At 42.1% G+C, this 27,502-nt stretch overlaps 2 long non-coding RNA genes across 3 annotated transcripts in view; one reads left to right on the top strand and one right to left on the bottom strand.

The window, feature by feature from the left end:
• The window catches only part of LOC136789032 (uncharacterized), a 761,292-nt gene extending 746,932 nt beyond the window's left edge, over positions 1-14,360 (bottom strand). The window contains exons 1-3 of the long non-coding RNA XR_010827751.1: positions 14,284-14,360; positions 13,620-13,762; positions 12,655-12,801 (exon numbers count right to left, since the gene is read on the bottom strand). This is a non-coding gene — a long non-coding RNA (uncharacterized lncRNA). The remainder of the gene's footprint in view (positions 1-12,654; positions 12,802-13,619; positions 13,763-14,283) is intronic.
• On the top strand, positions 11,610-15,621 carry LOC136789030 (uncharacterized). 2 transcript variants are annotated; one of them, XR_010827747.1, is made up of 5 exons: positions 11,610-12,317; positions 13,109-13,434; positions 13,715-13,835; positions 14,276-14,372; positions 15,483-15,621. It is a non-coding gene; the product is annotated as an uncharacterized lncRNA (long non-coding RNA). The 2 variants fall into 2 exon arrangements; XR_010827748.1 differs by having other exon boundaries at positions 11,612-12,317; positions 13,109-13,424.
• The last annotated feature ends 11,881 nt before the right edge of the window (positions 15,622-27,502 follow it).

Genomic DNA, 27,502 nt, shown 5'->3' with positions numbered 1-27,502 from the left:
TGGGAGAATAGACCAACCCCCCGCTTGCTACAGCCTCCTTTAAGGTAACTGTAGAGAGCGATAAGGTCGCCCCTGAGCCTCCTCCTCTCCAGGCTGAACAACCCCAGCTCCCTCAGCCGCTCCTCGTAAGACTTGTTCTCCAGACCCCTCACTAGCTTCGTTGCCCTTCTCTGGACTCGCTCGAGCACTTCGACGTCCTTCTTGTAGCGAGGGGCCCAAAACTGAACACAGTACTTGAGGTGCAGCCTCACCAGAGCCGAGTACAGGCGGACAATTGCTTCCCTAGCCCTCCTGGCCACACTGTTTCTGATACAAGCCAGGACGCTGTTGGCCTTCTTGGCCACCTGAGCACACTGCTGACTCGTATTCAGCCGACTATCAACCAATACTCCCAGGTCCTTCTCTGCCAAGCAGCTTTCTAACCACTCATCTCCCAGCCTGTAGTGCTGCTTGGGGTTGTTGTGCCCTAGCTGCAGGACCCAGCACTTGGCCTTGTTGAACCTCATACAGTTGGCCTCAGCCCATCGGTCCAGCCTATCCAGATCTTCCTGCAGAGCCTTCCTACCCTCGAGCAGATCGACACACGCACCTAACTTGGTGTCATCTGCAAACTTACTGAGGGTGCACTCGATCCCCTCGTCCAGATCATCGATAAAGATATTAAAGAGGACTGGCCCCAGTACTGAGCCCTGGGGGACTCCACTAGTGACTGGCCTCCAACTGGATTTGAATCCATTCACCACAACTCTTTGGGCCTGGATACCCAGCCAGTTTTTAACCCAAAGTAGCATACGCCAGTCCAAGCCAAGAGCAGCCAGTTTCTCAAGGAGAATGCTGTGGGAAATGGTTTCAAAAGCCTTACTGAAGTCAAGGTAGACCACATCCACAGCCTTAGCCTCATCCACCAAGCGTGTCACTTTGTCATAGAAGGAGATCAGGTTCGTCAAGCAGGACCTGCCTTTCATAAACCCATGCTGACTGGGCCTGATTGCCTGGTTGCCCTGCAAGTGCCACGTGATGACACTCAAGATAATCTGCTCCATGAGCTTCCCTGGCACTGAGGTCAAACTAACAGGCCTATAGTTTCCCGGGTCTACCTTCCAGCCCTTCTTGTAGATGGGCGTCACATTTGCTAGTCGCCAGTCAACTGGGACCTCCTCTGGTAGCCAGGACTGCTGATAAATGATGGAAAGCGGCTTGGCCAGTTCTGCCAGTTCTCTCAGCACCCTCGGGTGGATCCCATCCGGCCCCATCGAGTTGCATACATCTAAGTGCTGTAGCAGGTCGCCAACCATTTCCTCATGGATTGTGAGGGCCACATCCTGCTCCCCATCCCCTTCAACCAGCTCAGGGTACCAGGTATCCAGAGAAAAACTGGTCTTGCTGCTCAAGACTGAGGCAAAGAAGGCATTAAGCACCTCAGCCTTTTCCTCGTCTCTCATCACTAAGTTCCCCCCCCCCCCCCCATCCAGTAAAGGATGGAGATTCTCCTTAGTCCTTCTTTTTGTGTCTATGTATTTATAAAAACATGTTCTGTTGTCTTTAACAGCAGTAGACAGATTGAGCTCCATATGAGCTTTGGCCTTTCTAATTTTGTCCCTGCACATCTTTACAACATCCTTATAATCCTTCTGAGTGGCCTGCCCTCTTTTCAAAGATCTTAAACCCTCTTTTTATTCCTAAGCTCGAGCCACAACTCTCTGTTCAGCCAGGCTGGTTTTCTTCCACGCCGGCTCATCTTTGGGCACGTGGGGACAGACCGCTCCTGAGCCATTAAGATTTCCTTCTTGAGGAGCGCCCAGCCTTCCTGGACTCCTTTGCCCTTCAGGACTGCCTCCCAAGGGACTCTGCCAACCAGTGTCCTGAACAGCTCAAAGTCTGCCCTCCAGAAGTCCAAGACAGCAGTTTTACTGGTCCCCCTCCTGATTTCACCAAGAATAGAGAACTCTACCATTTCATGGTCACTCTGCCCAAGACAGCTCCCGACCACCACACCTCCCACCAGTCCTTCTCTGTTTGTGAACAGAAGGTCCAGCAGGGCACCTCCCCTGGTAGGCTCATTAACCATTAATGTGGCTCTGTGAGCTCAAGTGCTAGCTTTTGCATATATGGCTTTGAACAGATTTTAAACACCAAATTGATCAAGAGGATTAACTGCGTTATCAAGATTTTTCAAAGTGTGGAGCAAGTGAATATTTCTACACATACAACTAGTGTAGGCAAGTAAGGAATGGAGACTGATATTTGCTTCAACTCATCAGACATGGAACAAATAGAGTGAAAAAATATATGAATATAAATATCAACATGGTAATATTTATCATGGAAGGTAGTTAAAAATGCAAAACATGTCAATTTTGGACATTTAGCTCTTAGAAGAAGGTGTTACTTTATGCTAGAGAATCATTGATTCCATCTAAACGCAAAGGCATTTTGTAGGGAGTTCTTGGCTTTAGTATCACTTCAGATTTTCCAGAAACTTCAGTTCAGTCTGAAGAAAGAATAAACTCATTTCATTGGAGAATTCACAGGACTTTTGTCAAACAAGTGAAAGCCATTTTAAGTAGGGGTTGAAGTAGGAACTTAAGAATATAGGTGAAAGGAGGGATGTTAACACCAAATACTGATGCTTTGGAAACTGATCTGAACTTTCTTTTCTTCTTGTAATTTTATTATGGAATTACCACAGACAGCACATGAGCAGCATCACACCAGTTATTTTACCTGCCCTTTGTTTGGTCTTGTCCATTGAGAAACGATGGGTTAGAGGAAGTGAAAGAAATGAGCACTTTGAAGACTTACTACAATTGTAGAGGAAAGCCCTGAAACTGTGGAACAGAAATGGATTCTTCCTAATGCTAGTGAGGAATGTGAATAATTTAAGGGCTTATAGAAAACTAGGAATGTAAAAAATTATCCTGTTCTCTCTTCTAAGGGCTTCAGAAGTCATCTTGGACAGAAGGCTGCAAATATCCACATGGATGGCACAAAACACACATATTTCTTACTTGCAGGCTAATAGGAAGGATTCTTCTCTGGAAAAGCAATCACTTCATCTCTTTTGGAGCCACATTTGTGGCTGGATGACTTTATATCTATCTCAGTGGAAGCCATTGTGTCTGCAACAAAGTCTGGCTTCCATTCTCCCATCCAGATGAGGAAATCACAGTGATATAATTTATTCTTGTTTTTTAAGCAGGTGTTTTTCTACAAGGCCAGCCTCTTTCCTTATGTACAATTTTTTTTTTCAATTTCCTGAGCCTCATTTAGCTCAATGTCTTTCTCACCCAAACTGTTTATAGAGGATAACATCACAGTAAAACAAGAAAGGTCTGTTGAGGGAACAGATGCAGTCATGTTGGGCTGTGTAATTACTTTGGGGGTGTATATAACTACATTGTAATCATTCCATTGCACCGATAGGAAAATATGTGCCTTAGTGCAATAAGATAGCCAAATACAAACATGGCACCACATTATTTCCTCCACTGTGAAATCCATGTGTTTCATGTTCTTCATTTTGGCCCCAGAGACTTCCTGTGTTAGCAGTAGAATCAGTAAAAAATATGTTTCGATAAAAATTTAATCATTTATGATTGCAAACATAATTTTCTTCGTCATCCAATACCTTGCAGAATTAAATCCTGTTTTGTTTTCTGTGGCAGGATTCTGTCTGATGGGCAATGGCAACACAGTTTTGTGTGAAATCATGCAAAGCATAGTCTGAAATAGAAACATGAGCTTACTTATACCTACAAACCCCTTTTATACACATGCACTCAGACTATTGCAGTTGTTGATTAATTAAAATGACAAAGGCTGACCAAGATCTCTCTGTAATAATGTTAATGTTATGTTTGGTACTTAAAAAGAGAGTATTAATATCATCTTCCAGAAATAGATTTATATAACAATGTATTTAATCTTTGTTTTTAATAAGGCTTTTATACTTTTGTAATCACTGTACTATGGAGTTTATTTAAGTCTGGTTATAAAATAGTCCACCCTGGCTGGTGTCACGGTAAGTTGAATATCAGCAGAAATTCAGCTGACTCATACAACTGTCAGACAGTTTAGACAAAAATTAGTTTCCTACCTAGATGATGATTATTATTATCATTATTAATTACATTAATACTGTGGCCTTTCTCCCCTGCGTTGGCGCACATATTTCTGGTAATTTAAATTGCTGCTATGTTAATAGCATAATCATCTCCAGTAAGTAGACTCTTTCCATAGCAGAATGAAGGAAGTTCTTACGAGCTTCTGCCTTCTTTGGAGATGTCTCAGATGAAAAAAAAAAATATGGAGAAAATCAGATGTGGAAGCGGTGCACTGTCTGAAATCTCTCTTGCATCTTGGTAAGAAGTGAAAGTAACAGATATTTTTAAACAGATAATAGTAATGCATATACAACTACCTGAAAGGAATCTATGGGGATCTAGGGGGTCGGCCTTTTCTCACAGGTAACTAGTGATAGGACCAGAGAGAATGACCTCAAGCTGTGCCAGGGGAGGTTTAGGTTGAAAATTAGGAGACATTTCTGCTCAGAAAGAGTAATCAGGCTTTGGAACAGATTGCCCAGGTAAGTGGTGGAGTCACCATCCCTGGGAGTGTTTAAGGAAAGGTTGGACGTGGTGCTTATGGACATGGTTTAGTGGGTGACATTGGTAGTAGGGTGATGGTTGGACCAGATTATCCTGAAGGTCCAACTTTAATGATTCTATGATTCTATATTTTGAAGACATTTCCCTGGACTGCCTTTTAAATCTTCATGGCAACATTAAGATCACTGGCCCAAACTCGATCATAATACCTATTCTTGTAAGTTCTGCAATATTTTTTTGTCTAAAATAATTTTCTCACCTTCCTTCTATTCAGACAGAGCTCTTTTTCCCCCAAAATATATGTGAAAAATAATTATTTTCTTTGTCTCTTGAAAAGTGTCATGTGAAGGTTAAAGTTTACCAGAATTCAAAATAAGAATTTTGGGAATGAGTTCCCTTGTGCTGAAACCTTGTCATAATCAAGTCAAAGGAAGACTTTCTCCAGACACTGGGTGTGTTACATCAGGAGTAGAAGGCTTAATAAAGACATTGACAAATTGCCAAGTTCCAGTGATTTTGTTTACCACTTTAAATTGTCTGGAGGGTTTTCTCTTTCCTCCCTGCAGCTTCTCAAGTACAACAGAAGACAGTACTGAACACAGCAAAAGTTTTGACTAGTGATGCCAGGAAATCTGGAGTCATTAACATTATGCTGCAAATAAATGTCACTGACAAAACAAACAAACAAACAAACAAACAAATAAACAAAAGAATGTGAGAGGAGAGATGGAAAGGCATTAAAAAAAAAGGAAGCAGAAAACCAGGAATAATGCTGATTGCAGACAAGCATCTTGGGAGTTCTGTTAATACAGTTTTTTTAGCCTGTTTTCAAAAACAAAACAAAACAAACAAAAAGCTAAGCTCTCAACCCCAAATCACTCTAATGCAATTGGCTCTGCCTGCTGTTCCTGGATCCCTGTTTTGGCTCCTTGATTTACTAGACTGGATTACAGATTTACTAAGTGGCACAATAACAAGCTGACCCCTACTACAAATATAAATTCTTATTTAAATTTATAAATGCTTATATAAATTTACAAATTCTTATTTAACCAAACTAGGGAAACAATTTGGAGACAGAGATTATGGAACTGTTTGGAATTTTCACCCTGCTTTGTTTTGTTTGAAAATGTTGAATTGACCTGACAGGTTAGGACATGAATAGGGAAAAAGAGTTTTTAGCTAATTATTATCTCTAATGCTAGACAAGAATCCTTATGGTTCCTAGAGAAACTTGGAGCAAGTGAGGCTTTGCAGAAGTAAGAGGTATTCAGCTGTTACTCACCTGAATGTTTGTGTATTTGTCTGGATAAGGAAAATCTCCAGTGTGGAGACTTACATATCCACATGCTCAATATGAAATTGATGCAAGGACACATTTGCCCCCACTTCTTCCTTTATTTTTTCTCCATTCTGCTAAATATTTTTTTATAAATTTGAGATCCTTTTATGTAGGATAGTGAGAAGTTTGTGTTTGTTTTTTATTTTTTTATTTTTTTCATTTAAGACAGGTGACACTGTGGGGCTTATGATTAATGCTTGAAGGAGAGTAATATTTTTCTTCATGACCATTTGCCACAAAACAATAGAAAGACCATTTTGTCATAAAGCAGTTTATTACTAAAGCGACAGGCGTTTCATGCTTTATTTATTTCATTAAAAGATACGAATATATTATCCTCACAACGACTTTCTGCTGTTACATTCAAATGTACAAGAATATTCACTAATTCTTAATAAATTTCATCCCCATAAAGTTTTGAAGAACTCTAGTGAAATATCCAGCAGCAGTCATAATTATCTATGAGAAATGTGATCTCCAGAGGTACTACTTTTAGAGATAGCGTTTTTTTAAATTGTAGTGAAACTTCATGCTCTGGCCCAATCAATACTAGATGTAAACAAACAGGGATGCATTTTACCTGAATGTGATGGAGGTTACATTGCAGAATGTTCTGCAAGCAACATACTTTTACAAGTTTCATGTGTTTTGAATTGTATATTATGTATGGATTTGCTTTACAGATTCAGCTCACATGCTGTAGTTGCACTTTCAAACCTCTTATAATATTTCAGGAGGGTTATGCATGCGTGGAAGACCAGGATTTCAATGCAATAAACAAATCACCAGACAGATGAAAATATTTAATTATTTTTGATGAAGCTGAAGCCAATCATCAGGCCAGCAAAGCCTTTCTTCTATGAGCAATTGCAGAGTTGAGCAGGCATAATGTATTCTATTTTGCTTCCCTGGAATTATTCATATGAAACTGCACTGCTTTTGCCAATGTTTGTATGGTTATGATTTAAAGAGGTCAGTATGTTATGAAGACATCTGATGGCTCCTGCCTATTTCAGTGGTTGGGCTTGTTTTTCAGTAACTGTTAATCATATGGACTTTAGTGTGAGGGGAAACCATTTTTCCATCTTTTAATTTTATTTCCATGTCATAGACAAAAACAAACAAACAAAAAAGAGATAGATGGAACAGATAGCTCAAAATATAAAATAAAATTATATTGTTGTAACACAGCATGCATCTTTACTCCAAATAGTGAAATCAAAACACTTAACACTTCTGCAGGAATAGAACACCAACTGCAGAATATGACAAATACTACTAAATTCTAAACAAAATCACATAAAGCAAAGTGAATTTTGCTCTTGTGGAAATCCTGAAGAGATTTTCTTTCTTTTGACCATTTTATTTATTTGAATTTTGTAGAGATACGGGATAAAAATGCATCTATCTCCTATTGGACTAGATGATCTTAGAGAATTTTTACAACTTGAGTGATTCTAAGATTCTATGAATGTTTCTACCCTAATGTTCTGGGTGAGTGTTCAACTATTTTATTCTGATGCAATGTAACCTGATGTCTCACACAGTCTAGTCTGTATCTTGTGACTTGAAACATGGGTAAACTCACTCCTTGGTAACAGGAACTCCCAACATCTGTGCCACCTGGGCCATGTCCCTGGATGTGGGAGTGTTGCCATGGGGGTTGATAAAACCCATGGTTGGTGATAACATCGGACTCATAATGATGAGGCCATGAGGAATGTAAAGAAGTTAGAAGGAACAAAGAAGGGTGATTCAGGAGACGCCTTGCAGTCTCAAACTGTTTGTTCTCCAACAGTTAAGACATGGAATTTGCTGAATGTTTGCTGTTGCCAGGCGAAGTTAACCAATGAATAGTTAGCCAATGAATAGTTAGTGGAAAAGTGCTGCTGGTATAGCTGATGGTATGGGAAGGGAGCCTGTTCTCAATGGGGTGGTTGTTGAAGTTATTGATCCTTAAAGAAACCCTGGAGTCCATGTCGTCATTTCGCCACAAATGATGATGGAACAGGGACCTGAGGAACAGGAACAGGGACAAGCTAACAGAACAGGGACAAAAACAAAAAATGAATGAACAGGGACAGGCTAACAGAGCAGGGACCAGGACAGGAACAGGGACACTGATCGCCTCATGAAGATAGGTTCAGCCAAACTCAGCAAGCTGAAAGAAGCGACTTCGCTTTGAAAGGAAGCGCACCCGAGCTGAAAAGAACCTCAAGCTGAGAGCAGCAGACCCGCGCACACAACTGCCCCTCACTGGCCGAAGGTAAGCAGTTGCACGCCATGGGGAATCATATGGCCTTAGAACCAAAGAATGTCCTGGTAACCTTCCAGCTTATTCCCTCTATTACAAATCGGGAAGTTTACGATCCTGAAACACGGTACCAAATTGAGTTCAAGCTTTGGGACTCTGCTACCAAAAACGACAAGGTTGCAGCTGGATTGCTCAGCACCAGGCGAGCAGTCTCTGAGGCCTTAAAGAGCCATGCGGGACCACAATCACAAACATGTGGTTTGCCAGATAGTGAGGGAGCTGCGGGCTTGTCCACTGATCTGCCTGCTATGCCACTGGCCCACCTGCCACTACCGCCATCACAGGCTTTTGCTGTTATGCCCCCTGATCACCTGGACTATCCTTTTGATCCAGGCCCTAAAGGCCCTGAAAAGGGGTTGGATCTGTTTCCCTTCGATCCGGGAGGAATAGGATACATAAGGCCCAAAGGCCAAGCTGCTTAACAACTTAAAGCAAGAAAATTAATGAAGTCATGGAAGGTATGGGAGCACTTCAACTGGGATTGCCATCTCCAATTATGCTCCCCCAGTCATGGACATTAATAGTAATAGACTTAAGGGACTGTTTTTTATGTTACACATTCGCTAGAATTCGGAAAACTTCGCTATGCTTATGTTTCAATTGATACCTTTTCTGCCTGTATTTTTGAATCTCTCCATACAGGAGAAAAGACAAAGGATGTGTGTAAACATTTTTGTCAGCTTTTGTGACATTACGAATCCCAAAAATGATTAAAACAGATAACGACCTAGGATATGCGGCCCACACAACCCACTTTTTTTTCAACAGTGGGGTATTCAACATCCGACAGGTATACACCATTCTTCCACAGGTCAAGCAATTATTGAACGGTACAAAGTACTGTAAAAGCTATGCTTCAAAAACAAAAAATTAGGAGTATTGACTTGCAAAAATCAGACTCTAAAACCTCAGAATAGTTATAAAGCAGGTATGTTTATTCGGCGCTGCGCACACACGCCAGGCACAAGGGGGATAGCTCCACCTAACTTGAACACCAACGGTTGCTGTGTGCTTCTCTTAGTGGAACAAATCCATCTTCATTTCATTTCCCCCATAAGTCTCTTACTTAGTCATCAGGTCTCCGAAGAATCAGTCACGTAGGTTCCTGTCTCTATTTGTATGGGTACTGGAGTTCTTGGGTGGTTATCCGGCATACTCTGGTGGTCTTTGATGAAGGGCAGAAGTCTTCCTCACTGCTAATTTTCTGGCCTTTCCTGTCTTTGACAGACTTCATCGCTCAAGCCAGTTCTTGCTGGTTCCATTATCTATGCATACAGTCATTTACTCCCTTATCTTTGGGTCGTTAACATGCAATTGTGCTAGCTAAGACCTAGGAATCACCATCTTTTATCTTGTTCCCCGTCTCCCTGCAGAGCTCACTCTAACATCCCTGTTGGAAGGAGAACGCTTTCTTACCTGAGAGGACTACTGTGCGTGGCTGTCCTGTGTCTCCATTGATCAGACTCACAGGAAAGTAAACCAAATGACGATGAAACAGATTTACCTCTGGACGTATCATAGTATGTATTGAAATGGGACCTGTAAGAACAAAGTGCTTTCTCAAGTGAGTCCTTTCCCATTGATTTCCTTAGTCACTGGGAAACTCTTACAGAAAATTCAGGCAAACAATTCCCCTGCATGGAAACCTCGTTTCGTCTGTAGAACTAAGCATTTATCCCGGGATATTCAGTTTTTCGACATTGTATAAGCCTTCCTGCTCTCACTTCCCTCCGTTTTTCATTTCTTTTCTTCCTAAGACACCCGTGAAAAACTTAAGAAACCTCCTGGTCAATAACTTTCTTCAGACAGCATCAATGATATCACAGCAACCCAGACTTATTTAACTTTTTCTTTAAAATATCTACCACAGATTCTGTATCATTCTCATGCAGACCACTCCCCAGCTTGATCATCTGAATTGAATTTGTTGTATATTAAACTGATTTTTTTATTTTTATTACAGCAAATGAAAAAACACTCACTCTATATCTTCTTGGCTTTCTATGACATGAGATTGACCTAGAAACCCTGATTCCTTGTCTTTATTTGTTTTCTGCAAAGTTCTCCTATCTCTTTTGGTTCAAGTTCAACTGGTAAAAAGCTTTTCACTGGTTAGTACACTTAGCTGGTATACATTTTTGTTTCTTAAGATAACTGTTTTCATATTTTTCAATAGAATGTTTTTATAGATGTGGCATGGTCTACTATGTAAATACAGAAAATAGACATAAGGGGAAAAAAAAAAAGATGCTTAGTCCTTTAAAACACTTATTGATTACTATGATTCTATTCAGCTTGATGACGGAAGTTAAACAAGGTTTATATTCTATCCATGTACAGTGCACTCAGGAAAAGTTTACGTAAAATTCTGCTGACACATGGCAGAATCCAGCTTGACTGCTCTAGGAAGTGGAACAAACCTACAGTGGACAGGAAAATGTACTGTCAGAATAATTGGGAAACTATGTCAGAATAATTAGGAAATAAAATCTATCGTGATCTAAGTTACTGACAGCTGTTAAATTAATTCACTAAAATGGGAAATGGGCACAGAAATGGGCACAGAAATTACTCATTTATCCTAAGCACATCTCTGTCACCTTCTTCTCATCTCCAACATGATTCTCATTTTCAGATTGACCTCAGTGTAAACTGTGAGTCTATGTTAAGTGTCATGCACCAAGTGTCAGAGGTGACTGTGCTCTGACCAAGTGTGCTGGACAAGCTATGGAGAGCAGAAATATTTCTGTAGTGGTCCTAGGAGAACCCCAGTTCCTTTGGATGCAGCTCTTCTTAGAACACTAAGGAAAATCTATTCCTCAAAGGCTGCATCTCTATTAGATGCTGGGATGGAGCAAGAATGTAGTTTTGCAATAAAACTCCAGTAATCACATTTACTCCATCCACTTGCAGTTTCAGAGAGGATTAGTGCTACATGAATGAATGTTCTCTCTAAAGAAACAGAAATTAAAGATCTGTTTCAGGTGCAAGATCAATGTATTGCAACCTCTAAACGGGATATAAAAACCCAAACTAATCACCTGTTCTTCGGATAGATTAGAATCAAAGCTTGCAGGCATTTTTGTCCAATGGCTCCAAATGAATCTAGTCCAAAGCTCCTAGATGCTGGAACCACATGATGAACATGTAAGGCCTTTAGCCTTAGGTAGCTTTGATCTACTGATCTTTTCCAATTGGACTATACTACTTGTTACTATACCTCCAAGGCAACAGAACACAGTCAATAAATAAAGTCAAAAAATAAAAAAAGTCAAAAAATAAAAAACAGAACACAGGCAATAAATCTTACTATCTCCCTATGCTGAGTCTGCTTTGCCCGTCACAATAATTGTTGAGCGATCTCCCTGTCCTTATCTCAACCCTTGAGCCCTTTGCATTGTATTTTCTTCCCCTTTCTCTTTGAGGAGGGGGAGTGAGAGAGTGGCCGTGGTGGAACTCCACTGCCCAGCCGATTAAAACCACCGCAGCTGCAAAGTACTGGAAAATTTTTCAGAAGAAACAAGGTGTTTAACAAGGAAAAATATAGTTTCCTTTTTAAGGCTTCCTGGATAATTGGGCTTATTTCATATTCCCAACTCGGAGGAAGAGAATTGTTGATTTCACCTTCTTTTTTCTTACACGGAAATAAAAAGTCAACAGCTCTGGAAGTAAGGGGAACGTATCACAATCAAGCTCCTTTTGTCTGTAATCCTTGCTGAAGGACAAGATTTATCACACACCTTCCACGGATGTATGGTAGCAGAGAATAATTTTTGAACTACTCTAATTAAAGTCAACTTGGGGATAGTGGCACTTCTCTAATTGTTTCTGAGACATACGCATTAGCAACAGAGAGTGTTCTGTTGTCATTGCAAGGCGCCTACGGTGATGACTTCAGAAACAGAACTGAGTGATGTCACCATGGCAATTTGGGAGCAGCTGCCTCTGTGCAGGTTTAGCTAGGAGGGACAGAGAAGCGTGCTGGATGTGATGAAACCACGTGAGGATTTGTGGATCCCACCTTGAGGTGCATAGAGAGGGCCCATGCCCTTCTGTAAGTGGTTTGATGCTTGGCTGAGGAAAAAAATGTGTTTTTATTGTGAATGCTTCCTTTTAGTATTCTGTAGTTTGTGTAAAGTCCTTTCACAAGCGTTAAGTTTGGTACTTTTGCTCAGTGATGTAGCTGCACAGAGTGACAGATGCAATGTATGGGTGAGGGCCTCTGCACGTTCTCTTTTTCCTACACACGATCAACAAATAAGGGTGGACAAATAAGAGCGTGCTGTGCTCCTGCCATACGCCTCAAGTACTAAAGCATAAACAAGAGACTTAAAAGTACCCCTGTCACATTAAAATTCAGGACAGCAATGTACTTCATCAAATGGGCTGACCTGTTGAGTGTCTCAGGATGTTGTGTATGAAGATGCACTCCATCTGCTTCCAGATTGGCACTTGCAGTGAGCAAGCAGCCTGACCTTAACATTTTTCATTTCATTTTTCACCTCAGTTTTGCTGGTTCTCCATGATTCATTCTTGGTCTAGAAAGAAAAAAAAAAACAAACAAACAAACAAACAAAAGTGAACTCAGACCAAAATAAAAGGATTTCCTTTTCATTAATTCCATGTTCTTAACTTGACAGATTTGGTTATTGACTAAGAAGGCAAATATCTGGCCAGATATGGCCAAATATCTGGCCAAATGAAACAAGCAGCTAGCTTGCTGGAGACATTGTCTGGGAAACAGTGAAAACACTTGCAGACAAAAACATATCAAAGGACTAACGCTTTGAGCTTAATTCTAAACAAACATCATAAACTCAAAACTCTTGTTTATCTTCCTAACAGGCTGGTATAGTAACATGTCACATTGGATGACTTTGCAGCATAGATGTCAGGACTGCAGCTTGGGATCACTTCCTTCTACTTAGAGTTTAGTTTGAAGGGATGAGCAAGAGGGATTTCCTCTTCCTAATTTGACCTGGTGGACACCAACTTTCCTACTAAATTGCCGACGTTGCTGAGGAGGCAGCAGTATCAAAGCCCTGTTGATGAAGATATAACAAGCTTGGGGAGGCTTTGGCATTTCTGTACAATGCTGCTCCCTGATTGTGACCCAAGACTCAGATTAACTGAATGAAGCAAAGCAAGCTAGAAGAAAACTGTATGTCCTGGTAATTTTTTATTTTATTTTATTTTATATTTTCATTCTTCACCTGTAAGAAAATCTAAATCTTTAAAACATTTGTTTGAAAACACGGTTTTATGGAAATGATTTTGGGTGTGCTCCTTCACCTTCTTTGGAACCTGTTTAACCTCGCTTCAGTTATAGGAGACCTATGCTCAAATTTATGCTTACCATGATAAAGCGGTATTCTTTTGGTATTCTTTTCTTTGATGATTGCACGTGAGGCTGAAAAGAGTTTTTCGTGTGATTCTTCTTTTCCTTTGCAGTCTCCAATACTCCGTATTATAGCTGATCTTCATCTCTGATCTGAAAAGCTTCACAGGCCAGAAGAGAATTGAGATGAAGAAGGAAATAGAGAATGCTGATGAATATTTCCAATTACCACCCGTAAGTTTTGTGAAAGAATCAGGTGCATTTCTGTAGTGGTAGAAAGTTAATAAAATAATGATCATGCACTTGAAGGCAAGTAATGGTATAAAAATGAAGAATGCAAGGCCCTGGTTAAAGACAATCTTTACGCTGCTTCCAGATCAACACTTTATTTGCTTATTCCACAACCTCATCTCCACTTGCTTAGAAGCTGTGAAGATTGGAAGTACACTTAGTGTTTTTCATCCACTCTGTGTAAAATTGTAAGAATTTTCACTGGCTATAAAAGCAGAAAAGACAAACAGACCCTCCTCTGGGGCTTCAGAATGCTCGTAAGATCACCCAGACTGGATAAGTAGAGATGCTCTAGTACAGGTGCATATAGATGCAGTACAGATGGTGGTAGAGATGCTCTAGCATAGACGTGACGCACTTTGACAGCATCTTTTCTCTGACAGCAACTTACGTCTTGGTTCTTCACATCAAACCAGAGCAGTTTCTTTGCCTTCACAACCTGCAGACTGACCTCTCGTGTGTACCTGTGGTGGATTGAAGGTAATGCTTGTAATGTTTGTAACACACCCTGATGCTGTATTCACTTTAACTTTTAGAAAAGAGAGCAAGAAGCTTCACAGCAGTTTCTTAGGTGCCTGTCTGTCTGTCTATCTACCTATCTATCTATCTGTCAATCTATCTACCTATATGCACATATATTTAATTATTTATTTACTTATTTAAAGATATCTTTTGTTCACTAACATGAATCCTCTGACTGTTACTAATGTATGGGACATACCGTGACAGTATAATAGTGTATAAATACCTTTCATCTCATCCTTGCTATTGTTACTGTATTTTAAAAATAATTGTGCATATAATTACCCGCTTTTACTCTGTTTTAAAAAAATACCTACTTACTCGATTATAAAATCCTATAAAAAGGGGTGAACTCAAAAGGAAAGAGAAACCAGTTTTCATTACATTTCTAAATTAAACAGCTAATCCTGATAGATTCACTCCCTTTCAAATAGAACACTCAAGAAATAAAACAGTAAAAATTCACATAATACTTCTTTTATAACAAGATTGCATTGCACAATAGTTCTTTGCCTAACCCTGCAGTTACCCCACAGGCACTGCAATTGCTTACTTGGTCTTCTCCTTTACTTGTTTTCAAGGTTTACTTTTCTAACCAATCCTTAATGTTCCAACATTGGATTTATTTACCTCCTTAGATATCAAGAGAATAAAGCATTTGCTTCATAGGACAGCACTTTGATGCTTTATGGGGCTAAAGACCAAAGTCCTCAAAGCACTTTTCATCCGTGATTTAGATATTTCTCAATCTTTCCATCTTTCTTTAGAACTCTTAATTGAAGTATTAGGTGAAGAAGAACACTGAAACCAGCTGAAGCCATAGCAGACATAGTAAGGACACGCTTCTGTTAGGAAGTAATTCAGAGTGATTCCATGGTGTACAGATTTACTCTGGTCCTCTGGACTAAGCATCCCCAAGGGCTATTTCAGAGCTCTCTGAATGATCTGTCATTATCTCTTACACTGCAGTCTCCATTAGGAAAGGGTAAATATTCATTGCCCATGTGGAAAGGAACTGCTCAGTTAGTTGTTTCTAACCAAAATCTCTTGATTGCGTTCTATTTACAGAAACCACTTGGCTAGCCAAGCTAAATCATTGAAAATGGAAGCAGTGGAACTACTTCAAAACCGTGCTTCTGCTTCTAAGCAAAACTGCACTGTAGGTGGGGACACAGCAAGAGGACGTGCCCAAGGCAGGGTGGAATTGAAAGTCACCTGTCTGAGCCACAGAAAGAAGTCAGCGATTCCCAGTTTGAGACTCTTGCTTGACTAGTGACCCAGCAGCTGTAACGCTTATGATTACTGCTGATGGATTCCCATGAATCAGCCAGTGATATAAGCTACGAGAATGACTGAAGCGATTTGAAGTGACGGTTCTCCCTCTTCGGCATTCAAGTTTGTGAAAGAAAGGAGAAGAGAGGAGAAGAAGAGAGGAGAGGAGGAGAAGAGAGGACAAGAGGGGAGGGAAGGGGAGGGAAGGGGAGGGGAAGGGGAGGGGAAGGGGAGGGGAAGGGGAGGGGAAGGGGAGGGGAAGGGGAGGGGAAGGGGAGGGCAGGGCAGGGCAGGGGAAGGGAATGGAGGGCAGGGCAGGGGAAGGGAGGGCCGTGTAGGGGAGTGTAGGGGTGTGTAGGGGAGGGGAGTGTAGGGGGGGTAGTATAGGGGAATATAGGGGAGTGTAGGGGAGGGGAGTGTGGGGGAGAGGAGTGTAGGGGAGGGTATTGTAGGTGAGGGGAGTGTAGGGGAGAGGAGTATAGGGGAGGGGAGCGTAGGGGAGTATTGGGGAGTGTAGGGGAGGGGAGTGTAGGGCAGGGGAGTGTAAGGGAGGGGAGGGGAGGGGAGGGAAGGGAGGTGGAGGGAATGGGAGGGGGAGGGAATGGGAGGGGCGGGGAGTGCTACCCTAAATAAAATGGCCAAATAAATGACATTTTGGATCTGGAGCCAAATATTTATGTTGCCATTCATTCCACAACCTGATTTATCACTGCAATGTGCATATTGCACAGTGCCATTAAAGGTTTGGCATGCAGAGGTGGCTGAGTATTTTCAGAAATAACTTTCCTTAATAACTGAATCAAGACTTCTGCTGTAATGCAAAAGATCAGGTGATTGATTAACATAGGGATGGCAGCTGAGCAGGGGAAACAGCTTCAAAACTCCCAAACATTTTCTTTATACAGAACTACAGCTCCTTCTTCTCTGCTCACCGGTTATGAAAGTTTCTCTCACCTGCTTAGTAAGCAGAAGCAGTAAAATGGGATTTAGAGGATCCAGCTAGAGCAGAAGTGCCACTTAGAGGAAGCAATCAATGTATAGGTAGTCCAGTGTTTGAAGAGAGTTTAAGCGGCTTTCCAAGGAACATATACTAGTGCAAAGCAACCGATTTATCTGACTCTCCAATGAAAGAAAAGGAAGTGCAAAGCAGCAAATGCTTGAGAGGGAAAAAGAGGTGCATCTCAGCTGTCTGGGGGGAAGAAGGCAGTCAGCTCTTAACACATTATTTGCCATCTAATTTGTTTCTCAAAGGCGTAACATTTATTTAAGACAGTAGCAGTTTACTACATGTGGTGCTGATAGAGGCTAAACAAAAGACACAAGGGCAGCAAACTCCCTCACTTGCTTCTCACCCAAGGACAAAACTGTTATGGGAGAGAAATGCAGGTTACTTTCTCAAATCTCACAGCACTTTTTGACACCATTGGCTACGGGTTACCTCTTAAGTATTTGAAGATTTCAGTAGGGCTGACTGATTTAGATGTGGATAGGTTTAAATCACACTTGTCAATGTGCTGTTAATGTTGAACCACAGCCATTTTTTCCCTAGACCTCTTAATATGCTAGGCAGTCCCAGGAAGCGTAAAACTTTGACCCGTGCTCTCCAGCATTTGCGTACTGCACTTTCTGTAGGTTCCTTATTCTCTAATCAGAATTCTGACAATCTCCTCAACAGCATACAGATACAAAATCCACAGACCCAGATAAAACAGGCTCTCATCCGCTTGTATGATTGTCAGACATGCATTCTTTCATATTAACTGCTCTTTTCTTTCTCCGTTCAGATGAAACATAAATAACTTCAGCTGACTTCTACAGACAGCTCTGGTGTTGCTGTGTGATGGAATATGATTTTTCCTTACAAGCCACCAATTATTTCCATGTCTTTTCTGGACCTTGGGATCTCTTTTGGGAGCTACATTACTCAGACAAATACAAGAAGGCTGAGATCACCACTGCCTCAACATAACGCAAAGTTTAAGGCCTTTATGACAGCCAGTTTGGAAATGAATGCAGCCCCATCTTCTCAGCATTTTGAGACAGATGACTACCCAACACTGAACTGTCTCAAGGTTTCAAACTGAGACAGCTTTGTAGAAATAACAGAAAAACTTCATTACAATTGGCCTAGCATGGAATTTATTCTTAAAAAGTTTGGTAGAATATACTTGTAGACTTCAAAACTAGTACAGCATCATTTGAACACTCCTTCGTCTACACGATATTCTCCAGAAATACCAAACTTTTAGTCCTGGTAGTTAGAGCTAATCGGTCGTATTAGCTAATCAAATTCCCTGATCAGTCACTTGAAGTCTGTTGATGACTTCTGCTCTGAGCTCTACAGCATTGGTCAGCTACTGACTTGCGGAAATCAGACTCTATAACCTCAGAATAGTTATAAAGCAGGTATGTTTATTCGGCGCTGCGCGCACACACCGGGCGCAAGGGGGATAGCTCCACCTAATTTGAGCACCAACGGTTGCTGGCAGTGTGCTTCTGCTAGTGGCACAAATCCACCTTCATTTCTTTTCCCCCATAAGTCTCTTGCATAGTCATCAGGTCTCCGAAGAATCACTCACGTAGGTTCCTTCTCTGTTCGTATGGGTACTGGAGTACTTGGGTGGTCATCCGGCATATTCTGGTGGTCTTTGATGAAGGGCAGAAGTCTTCCGCGCTGCTAATTTTGGCCTTTCCTGTCTTTGACAGACTTCATTGCTCAAGCCAGTTCTTGCTGGTTCCATTGTCTGCGCCTACAGTCTTTTACTCCCTTATCTTTGGGTCGTTAACATACAATTGTGCCAGCTCAGACCTAGGAATCAACATGCTTTATCTTGTTCCCTGTCTCAAGTCCCCCTTTTTCTTTATCCTAAGCAAATTCTTTTGCTTATAACAATCCTTCTTGATTGAAAGTTTTCATAAAATTCTTACCAGTTTCGACTTGGTGCTTGTTTCGGTTACACTTCCAGGTTTCATAATCGTCTAGTCCTTTCATACAGCACCAAAATGCACATGGTACCAATACACAGGTCAAGAATGCTAGTAAAAGGAAGATCAGTATTCCTCTAAACAATTCCTTAAGCCCAGAAAAGTTGGGTAACCAAGCGGTCGTTTTGTTGCCTAATTCTCGAAAACCCCATGAGGTGTCATCTTGAACTACCTTATGTACGATTTTGGTCCTTTCCAAATACTTATATATATATAGAGAGAGAGAGATCAGTCTCAATTCGTCCTGCTTCATTTACATACATACAGCAACTAATATTTATCAAAGTGCATACTTCCCCTTGGGAGGCAAATCAAAGGTCTAGTGCCTAAAACGTTCTTATTGATTTGTTCTAGTTGCTTGCCCAAAACTATAATATGTCGTTGCAAGTATTAGTTTCCTACTTGTGTTAGATCTTCTCCTTCGTACGGCATTTGGTAAGGCGTGCCATCGAATATCTCAAAAGGGGCTTAGTTTTACCAATACATATTGCTTTCTTGACAGATTTTACCAGGGCTTAGTTTTACCAATACATATTGCTTTCTTGACAGATTTTACCAATCTGTTGTTTTATCAAATGGTTCATGGTTTTTCACTTGGCCACTTGCCTGTGGCCTATATGGAGTGTGTTGTTGCCAATCAATCCTCAGCACTTTGCTGACTTGTTGGGTCAGTTCTGCAGTGAAGTGTGGTCCCCTGTCAGATGTCATTACTGAGGGTACACCAAATCTCGGTATAATTGCATTCAACAATACTTCGGACACTTCTCTGGCTTTGTTAGTTCTACATGGGAATGCTCCTGGCCATCTGGAAAAGGTGTCTGTTAGTACCAATAGGCATCTAAACCCCCCTTTTCTTGGGAGTTCAAAAAAATCAATGTGCCACTGTTTCCCAGGAACATTTCCCTTCCCTGTTGTTCCTGTTTGGGGTTTGATTCCTGTCTGAGGTTTACTTTTATGCCTGTCTAACAACGGTATACAAATTAGGTCCTATCCATTTTCTGCTTTAAAACTGTTATAATATTTCAGCTCCCCAGCATGCTTTCTTATGTTCTCCAATTACCATCCAATATCGTATGGTATCCCAGTTCTCCCATCAGTTATTTGGGTTAAACCTGTAGGTAACACTTTCCGTTTACATCTACAATTAATTGCTTATCGATCTCAGAATCTTCTACCTCATTTTCTAAGACTTTTGTTAATGCCTGCTTTTCTGTTTCTGGTACTAGTGCCAAAATTTGACTCTCAGATGCTCGTTCTGTTGCCCCTTTGGCTTCTGCATCAGCCAATCTATTTCCTCTTTCAATGTCAGTATCCCCTGTTTGATGTCCTTTACAGTGCAAAATGGCAACTTTAGCTCTTCTGCGTATTTAATTGAGGATGATAAGAGTCCTCTCTCCTTCCAAATTGCCCCATGTGGATGCACCACACCAAAGGCATATTTCTAATCTGAGATTGTTGATTGAAGAGCTACTCAGCAACTGGAATTTTTAAGATTACTGATTATGATTCCCATGAATCAGCCCGATGATATAAGCTACTAAAACAACTGAGGTGATTTGAAGTTACACTTCTCACCCTTCTGTATTTAAATTTGTGAAAGAAAGGAAAAGAAAGGAAAAGAGAGGAAAAGAGAGGAGAAGAGAGGAGAGGAGAAGAAGAAAGGAGAGAAGAGGAGAGGAGGGCAGGGGAGGGTAGGGGACAGAAGGTGAGGGTGGGGGGGGAGGGTATGGGGGCAGGGGAGGGGAGGGGAGCGGAGGGGAGGGGAGGGGAGGGGAGGGGAGGGGAGGGGAGGGGAGGGGAGGGGAGGGGAGGGGAGGGGAGGGGAGGGGAGGGGAGGGGAGGGGAGGGGAGGGGAGGGGAGGGGAGGGGAGGGGAGGGGAGAGGAGGGGAGGGGAGAGGAGGGGAAGGGAGTGTAGGGTATGGAGGAGTGTAGGGGAGGGGAGTGTAGGGAAGTGTAGGGGAGGAAAGGAGAGGAGAATTTTAAGGGAAGGAAAGAGAAAAGAGAAGGAAAGAGAGGAGAGGAGACTCGAGGAGACTCGAGGAGACTCGAGGAGAGGAGACTCGAGGAGACTCGAGGAGAGGAGAGGAGACTCGAGGAGAGGAGAGGAGAGGAGAGGAGAGGAGAGGAGAGGAGAGGAGAGGAGAGGAGAGGAGGAGAGGAGAGGAGAGGAGAGGAGAGGAGAGGAGAGGAGAGGAGAGGAGAGGAGAGGAGAGGAGAGGAGAGGAGAGGAGAGGAGAGGAGAGGAGAGGAGAGGAGAGGAGAGGAGAGGAGAGGAGAGGAGAGGAGAGGAGAGGAGAGGAGAGGAGAGGAGAGGAGAGGAGAGGAGAGGAGAGGAGAGGAGAGGAGAGGAGAGGAGAGGAGAGGAGAGGAGAGGAGAGGAGAGGAGAGGAGAGGAGAGGAGACTCGAGGAGAGGAGACTCGAGGAGAGGAGAGGAGACTCGAGGAGAGGAGACTCGAGGAGAGGAGAGGAGAGGAGAGGAGAGGAGAGGAGAGGAGAGGAGAGGAGAGGAGAGGAGAGGAGAGGAGAGGAGAGGAGACTCGAGGAGAGGAGACTCGAGGAGAGGAGAGGAGACTCGAGGAGAGGAGAGGAGACTCGAGGAGAGGAGACTCGAGGAGAGGAGACTCGAGGAGAGGAGAGGAGAGGAGACTCGAGGAGAGGAGAGGAGAGGAGAGGAGAGGAGACTCGAGGAGAGGAGACTCGAGGAGAGGAGAGGAGAGGAGAGGAGAGGAGAGGAGAGGAGAGGAGAGGAGAGGAGAGGAGAGGAGAGGAGAGGAGAGGAGAGGAGAGGAGAGGAGAGGAGAGGAGAGGAGAGGAGAGGAGAGGAGAGGAGAGGAGAGGAGAGGAGAGGAGAGGAGAGGAGAGGAGAGGAGAGGAGAGGAGAGGAGAGGAGAGGAGAGGAGACTCGAGGAGAGGAGAGGAGACTCGAGGAGAGGAGACTCGAGGAGAGGAGAGGAGAGGAGAGGAGAGGAGAGGAGAGGAGAGGAGAGGAGAGGAGAGGAGAGGAGAGGAGAGGAGAGGAGAGGAGAGGAGAGGAGAGGAGAGGAGAGGAGAGGAGAGGAGAGGAGAGGAGAGGAGAGGAGAGGAGAGGAGAGGAGAGGAGAGGAGAGGAGAGGAGAGGAGAGGAGAGGAGAGGAGAGGAGAGGAGAGGAGAGGAGAGGAGAGGAGAGGAGAGGAGAGGAGAGGAGAGGAGAGGAGAGGAGAGGAGAGGAGAGGAGAGGAGAGGAGAGGAGAGGAGAGGAGAGGAGAGGAGAGGAGAGGAGAGGAGAGGAGAGGAGAGGAGAGGAGAGGAGAGGAGAGGAGAGGAGAGGAGAGGAGAGGAGAGGAGAGGAGAGGAGAGGAGAGGAGAGGAGAGGAGAGGAGAGGAGAGGAGAGGAGAGGAGAGGAGAGGAGAGGAGAGGAGAGGAGAGGAGAGGAGAGGAGAGGAGACTCGAGGAGAGGAGAGGAGACTCGAGGAGAGGAGAGGAGAGGAGAGGAGAGGAGAGGAGAGGAGAGGAGAGGAGAGGAGAGGAGAGGAGAGGAGAGGAGAGGAGAGGAGAGGAGAGGAGAGGAGAGGAGAGGAGAGGAGAGGAGAGGAGAGGAGAGGAGAGGAGAGGAGAGGAGAGGAGAGGAGAGGAGAGGAGAGGAGAGGAGAGGAGAGGAGAGGAGAGGAGAGGAGAGGAGAGGAGAGGAGAGGAGAGGAGAGGAGAGGAGAAAAAGGAGAAAAAGGAGAAAAAGAAGAAAATTAAAGAAAAGAAGAAAAGAAAAGAAGAAAAGAAGAAAAGAAGAAAAGAAAAAGAAGGGAAAAGAACCTCTTCTACAATGTGCATATTTGTATGAATTATCTACTCTTGCTTCTTCTCTCCCTAATCTTTATTTACCACCTGTCTGTAGACAGATTGTTTCTGACTATACTTCTGAAGCACTTTAGCTGAAAATCGGCAGACTGTGCCTGCTACTTTCCTTCAGAATCAGAGTGGATGAGATTGGAAGGGACCTCTGAAGATCATCTAGTTCAATCCCCCTGCTGAGCAGGATCACCTAGAGCACATTGCACAGGATGGCATCCAGGTGGGTTTTGAATATCTCCTGAGAAGGAGACTCCACATCCTCTCTGGCAACCTGTCCTAGTGCTCTGTCACCCTCACAGTAAAGAAATGCCCCCTCATATTGAGCCAGAACCTGCTGTGCTTCAGTTTTTGCCCATTGCCTCTCATCCTGTCACTGGGCACAACTGAAAAGAGATCAGCTCCATCCTCTCGACACCCTTCCCTCAGATATTTATATATTCAGGGTCATTAGTCAGCTCATTTGGGATGCAGGATGTTTCAGGACTTCAGGTAGTGGCACCACAACTTTACATGGCCCTTCAACACTGAAACTCAGCATGTACAAATCACATATGAAAATCTCAATCAGGCCAGGAGATTCTTTACCTCTGTGTGGCTGTCTGGGCATCCTGCATAATCTGTATGTACTTCATTTTGAATAAGAATATGAGCGTCTGTGAATTCACTTCCAAGTAAATTCAGCTGCTCAGAATCACTGGGATATTTGCAGTAGGCTGTTTTAAAACCCAAACAAAGCTCACCGAATGTGCATTAATAACATTGGAAAATGTGGATATGAATGTTCATGAGAAATTAAGTGATATTTTGGAGATTCAGTGACTGTTAGGCAGGTAAATTTGTTTTTGTAGAAGGTTCCTTATAAGTGTGGGAATTTCTAAGATGACCTTCTGCGAGAGCGTGACTCAGTTTATGTAATGCCTTTCTACTGCCTTTATTGCATAATCATTGTTTTTTGCAGGTAAAAAAAAAAGGGGGGGTGGGAGTGAGGGTGGGGGGCAGATTCAATATCAGCCTACAAATCCATTTACCTTTCCAGGCACAAAAACATAATACAAAAGCATGGATTGTTAAATTGCATTCCTGTGTTTCTGAACACTTGTCATTGGCTCTAGGTGTTAATACAGTTTGCAGAATGAACACACTACAACACGATTAGTAGGAATTCGCCCATATGCAGACAAAAAGGATGATGTTTCTTTTGGAAGTGTGTTTTTAATATATTGGAAAGAAAATTTGGCTTTGCTTTCATCCTTGAAGCACCTTTCACTGCAGCAAGATTTCTTTACTGGACTGTGACCTTTTTCAGGCCTGTCTTTTGAGAAAATGCTTTGACCTTTCCTATGCATAAATTCCTTGAAAACCTTACATAGTAAAAAGCAATATGCTAAAAGCATAATTAACTGTTGCTTCCTATCATTAAAGACAGAGTCAGCAGAAGGGTAGTGTAGTCAATACACTGAGTTTTTCATCTTCTGTTAGGATTTTCTCATTCAATGGCAAAGAGTTGCTGGCTTTCAGGTGCCACGGGCAGGCAGAAAAAGGCATCCTTTAAATCCAGTACCGTGAACCAAACTTGACTCTTTTCTAATTTTGCCAAAAGGCTGTAGGGGTTGGCTACTACAGGGTATAAATCTTTTGTGATCCTATCGATGGCCCTTAAATCCTGAACTATACGATAGGTTCCATCTGCCTTTCTAACCGGGCCTATATGGAGTGTTATATTCTGACTCACATTCTACTCTTAGTAGATTACTCCATAATTAAGCAAGTTATTGATTATTCCTTCCATTCCTCTTCTGTCTTTCACTTTTAGCGGGTAATGCTTTTAGCATACCTTCAGAGCATTTTCCTTTAAATGAACTTTTTCACAGGTACTAGGTTCTTTGCTCCCCCAGCTAGTCCTGTAGCCCAAACTCCCAGATACACTTGCTTCATAATTACACCCATTCAGGGATTCCTATCTGGAGCTTTCTCTGGACTCGCCACGGATAGATAGACTTCAGAGCTTAAGATGTTACTTTAATTTCCATTTTCCCTTGTTCAAAAGAAATTTTTGCAACCAATTTTTGCAGCAAGTCTCTTCCTAAGAAGGGCTTAAGCAAATTGGGTAAGTAAAAAAACTGATGTTTTTATATTGGGTAAGTTTATATTATATTAAGTTTTATATTGGTTTTATATTAAATTATTTATATTAATTAATTAATTATTATTTATATTAATTAATTATTATTAATTATTATTTAAGTTATTTATATTGGTTTTATATATGTGTTAAGTTTATATTAAGTTTTATATTGGGTAAGTAAGAACTGGGTAAGTATAAAAACCCATCATTTTTCCCCCATTCCAATTTTGAGCACTGCAAAAAATATATATATATATTTCTTTTTGGCCAGTTGCTCCTACTACATTTACAGACCTAGCGCTTTTCCAGAATCAACTGTTGGATTAACACAGAGAAAGCAGCTCCCATATCCAGCCTAAAATCCATGTCTCTCTCTTCATTCCTAGCTTTATTTCAACCAGTGGATCTGCTACGATAGATGCCCCTGGTCCCCGTCATTCCTGCTCTGACTGTTGCAAGTTTATCCTGCAACCTAAGACAATTTCTTTCTGACATCAGGACCTGATTGTCCTAGAAAGAGGCTAGCCAATTGCCTCTGTTTGTCTTCCGAAGCCAGGTCCAAACTGGTATATTTTTTTTCTTCTCTGCATTTCAAAGCTGGTCCAAAAATGCCATAGGGGTTTCTTTTGGGCCTTGTTAGAATAGATTCTCAATTCCCAATTTAACCAGATTTTGGTATTTACCAGAGGCCCCAGAGGGCTCACACCTGTGATTTTGATATCCTCTTTCCCTGCTCATTCAGCTTCAAACAGCTTTGTCAAATACTACATGCCACACCTTTAGCACCTTCAATAACCCTTTTAACGCTTCTTTTGATCTTGCTCCAGCCTGTACTTTCACCAAAGGCTCAGTCAGGGGCCAGCTTAATTCCATACCTTTTTCCCTCCAGGATGCTGAAACAACGTATCAGTATACAACATTTCATCCCGTTTTCCTTCTCTCCTCAAAAACAACACTAATTGCAGGATAGCGTTCTAGCCGATTCATCCATAAAGTGGCCATTTAGCTCCATCCTCAAGCTTGTATAGTGGCCACCCTTGACTGCAATGCTTAAGGAGAGTCCTCTTGCTTTCTGTGCCCCCCCAGTTCTGACAATATCCTTCCCATGTGCCACTATGCACCCAAGGGGGCTTTTCCTTAAAACGGCTTTGTTCTGGGTATTCCCCATTTCCTTGATTTCCTATCCCCCCTTTTTTATCATTTCTATTCCTTATTAGTTACTGTCCCTTGTTTCAATTTCCACGCAAACCTTTTGTTGCAAGTTTTTACCGGCTTCTCCCAATCTTCTTCCCAAACGTCCCACTTATTTCTGTTAAACCTGTAGGTAACACTTTCCGTTTACATCTTCAATTAATTGCTTATCGATCTCAGAATCTTCTACTTCATTTTCTAAGACACAATTGGGCTAGCTAAGACCTAGGAATCACCATCTTTTATCTTGTTCCCCGTCTCCCTGCAGAGCTCACTCTAACATCCCTGTTGGAAGGAGAACGCTTTCTTACCTGAGAGGACTACTGTGCGTGGCTGTCCTGTGTCTCCATTGATCAGACTCACAGGAAAGTAAACCAAATGACGATGAAACAGATTTACCTCTGGACGTATCATAGTATGTATTGAAATGGGACCTGTAAGAACAAAGTGCTTTCTCAAGTGAGTCCTTTCCCATTGATTTCCTTAGTCACTGGGAAACTCTTACAGAAAATTCAGGCAAACAATTCCCCTGCATGGAAACCTCGTTTCGTCTGTAGAACTAAGCATTTATCCCGTTTTTCGACATTGTATAAGCCTTCCTTGTATAAGCCTTCCTGCTCTCACTTCCCTCCGTTTTTCATTTCTTTTCTTCCTAAGACACCCGTGAAAAATTTAAGAAACTTCCTGGTCAATAACTTTCTTCAGACAGCGTCAATGATATCACAGCAACCCAGACTTATTTAACTTTTTCTTTAAAATAGCTAACACAGATTCTGTATCATTCTCACGCAGACCAGTCCCCAGCTTGATCATCTGAATTGAATTTGTTTTCTATTAAACAGATTTTCTTATCATTTTGATTACAGCAGATGAAAAAAGCGCTCACTCTTTTGCCGGCTTTCCATCACATCTGATTGACTGAGACACCCTGATTCCCTGTCTTTATTTGCTTTCTGCAGAATTCTCCGATCTCTTTTGGTTCAAGTTCAACTGGCAAAAAGCTTTTCACTGGTTACTACACTTAGCTGCTATACATTTTTGTTTCTTAAGATAACTGTTTTCATATTTTTCAATAGAACGTTGCCATGATCTATTTTGTAAGGTCTAGAAAAAAGATCCCCCTCCCCCCACCCCCCAAAAAAAAAAAAAAAAAAAAAAGATGCTTAGTCCTTTAACATAAAATACTTAAAATACTTATTCATTTGGCTGGATGGAGGAAGTTAAACACGCTTTATATTCTATCCATGTAGACTGCACTCACGAAAAGTTTATGTAAAATTCTGCTGACAAATGTAGAATCCAGCTTGATTGCTCTAGGAAGTGGAACAGACCCACAGCGGACAGGAGAATGTACTGTCAGAACAATTAGGAAATAAAATCTATCGTGATCTAAGTTACTGACAACTGTTAAATTAATTCACTTTGTTCTTATTCAGCTTGGAGGAAATGGGCACAGAAATTACTCATTTACCCTAAGCACATCTCTGTCACCTTCTTCTCATCTCCAACATGATTCTCATTTTCAGATTGACCTCAGTGTAAACTGTGAGTCTATGTTAAGTGTCATGCACCAAGTGTCAGAGGCAACTGTGCTCTGACCAACACTGCCTGTGCTGGACAAGCTATGGAGAGCAGAAATATTTCTGTAGTGGTCCTAGGAGAACCCCAGTTCCTTTGGATGCAGCT

This window comes from Anser cygnoides, chromosome Z, assembly GCF_040182565.1.
Source record: "Anser cygnoides isolate HZ-2024a breed goose chromosome Z, Taihu_goose_T2T_genome, whole genome shotgun sequence".
Taxonomy (NCBI): domain Eukaryota; kingdom Metazoa; phylum Chordata; class Aves; order Anseriformes; family Anatidae; genus Anser; species Anser cygnoides.
This window is presented reverse-complemented; position numbering and strand designations above follow the sequence as displayed.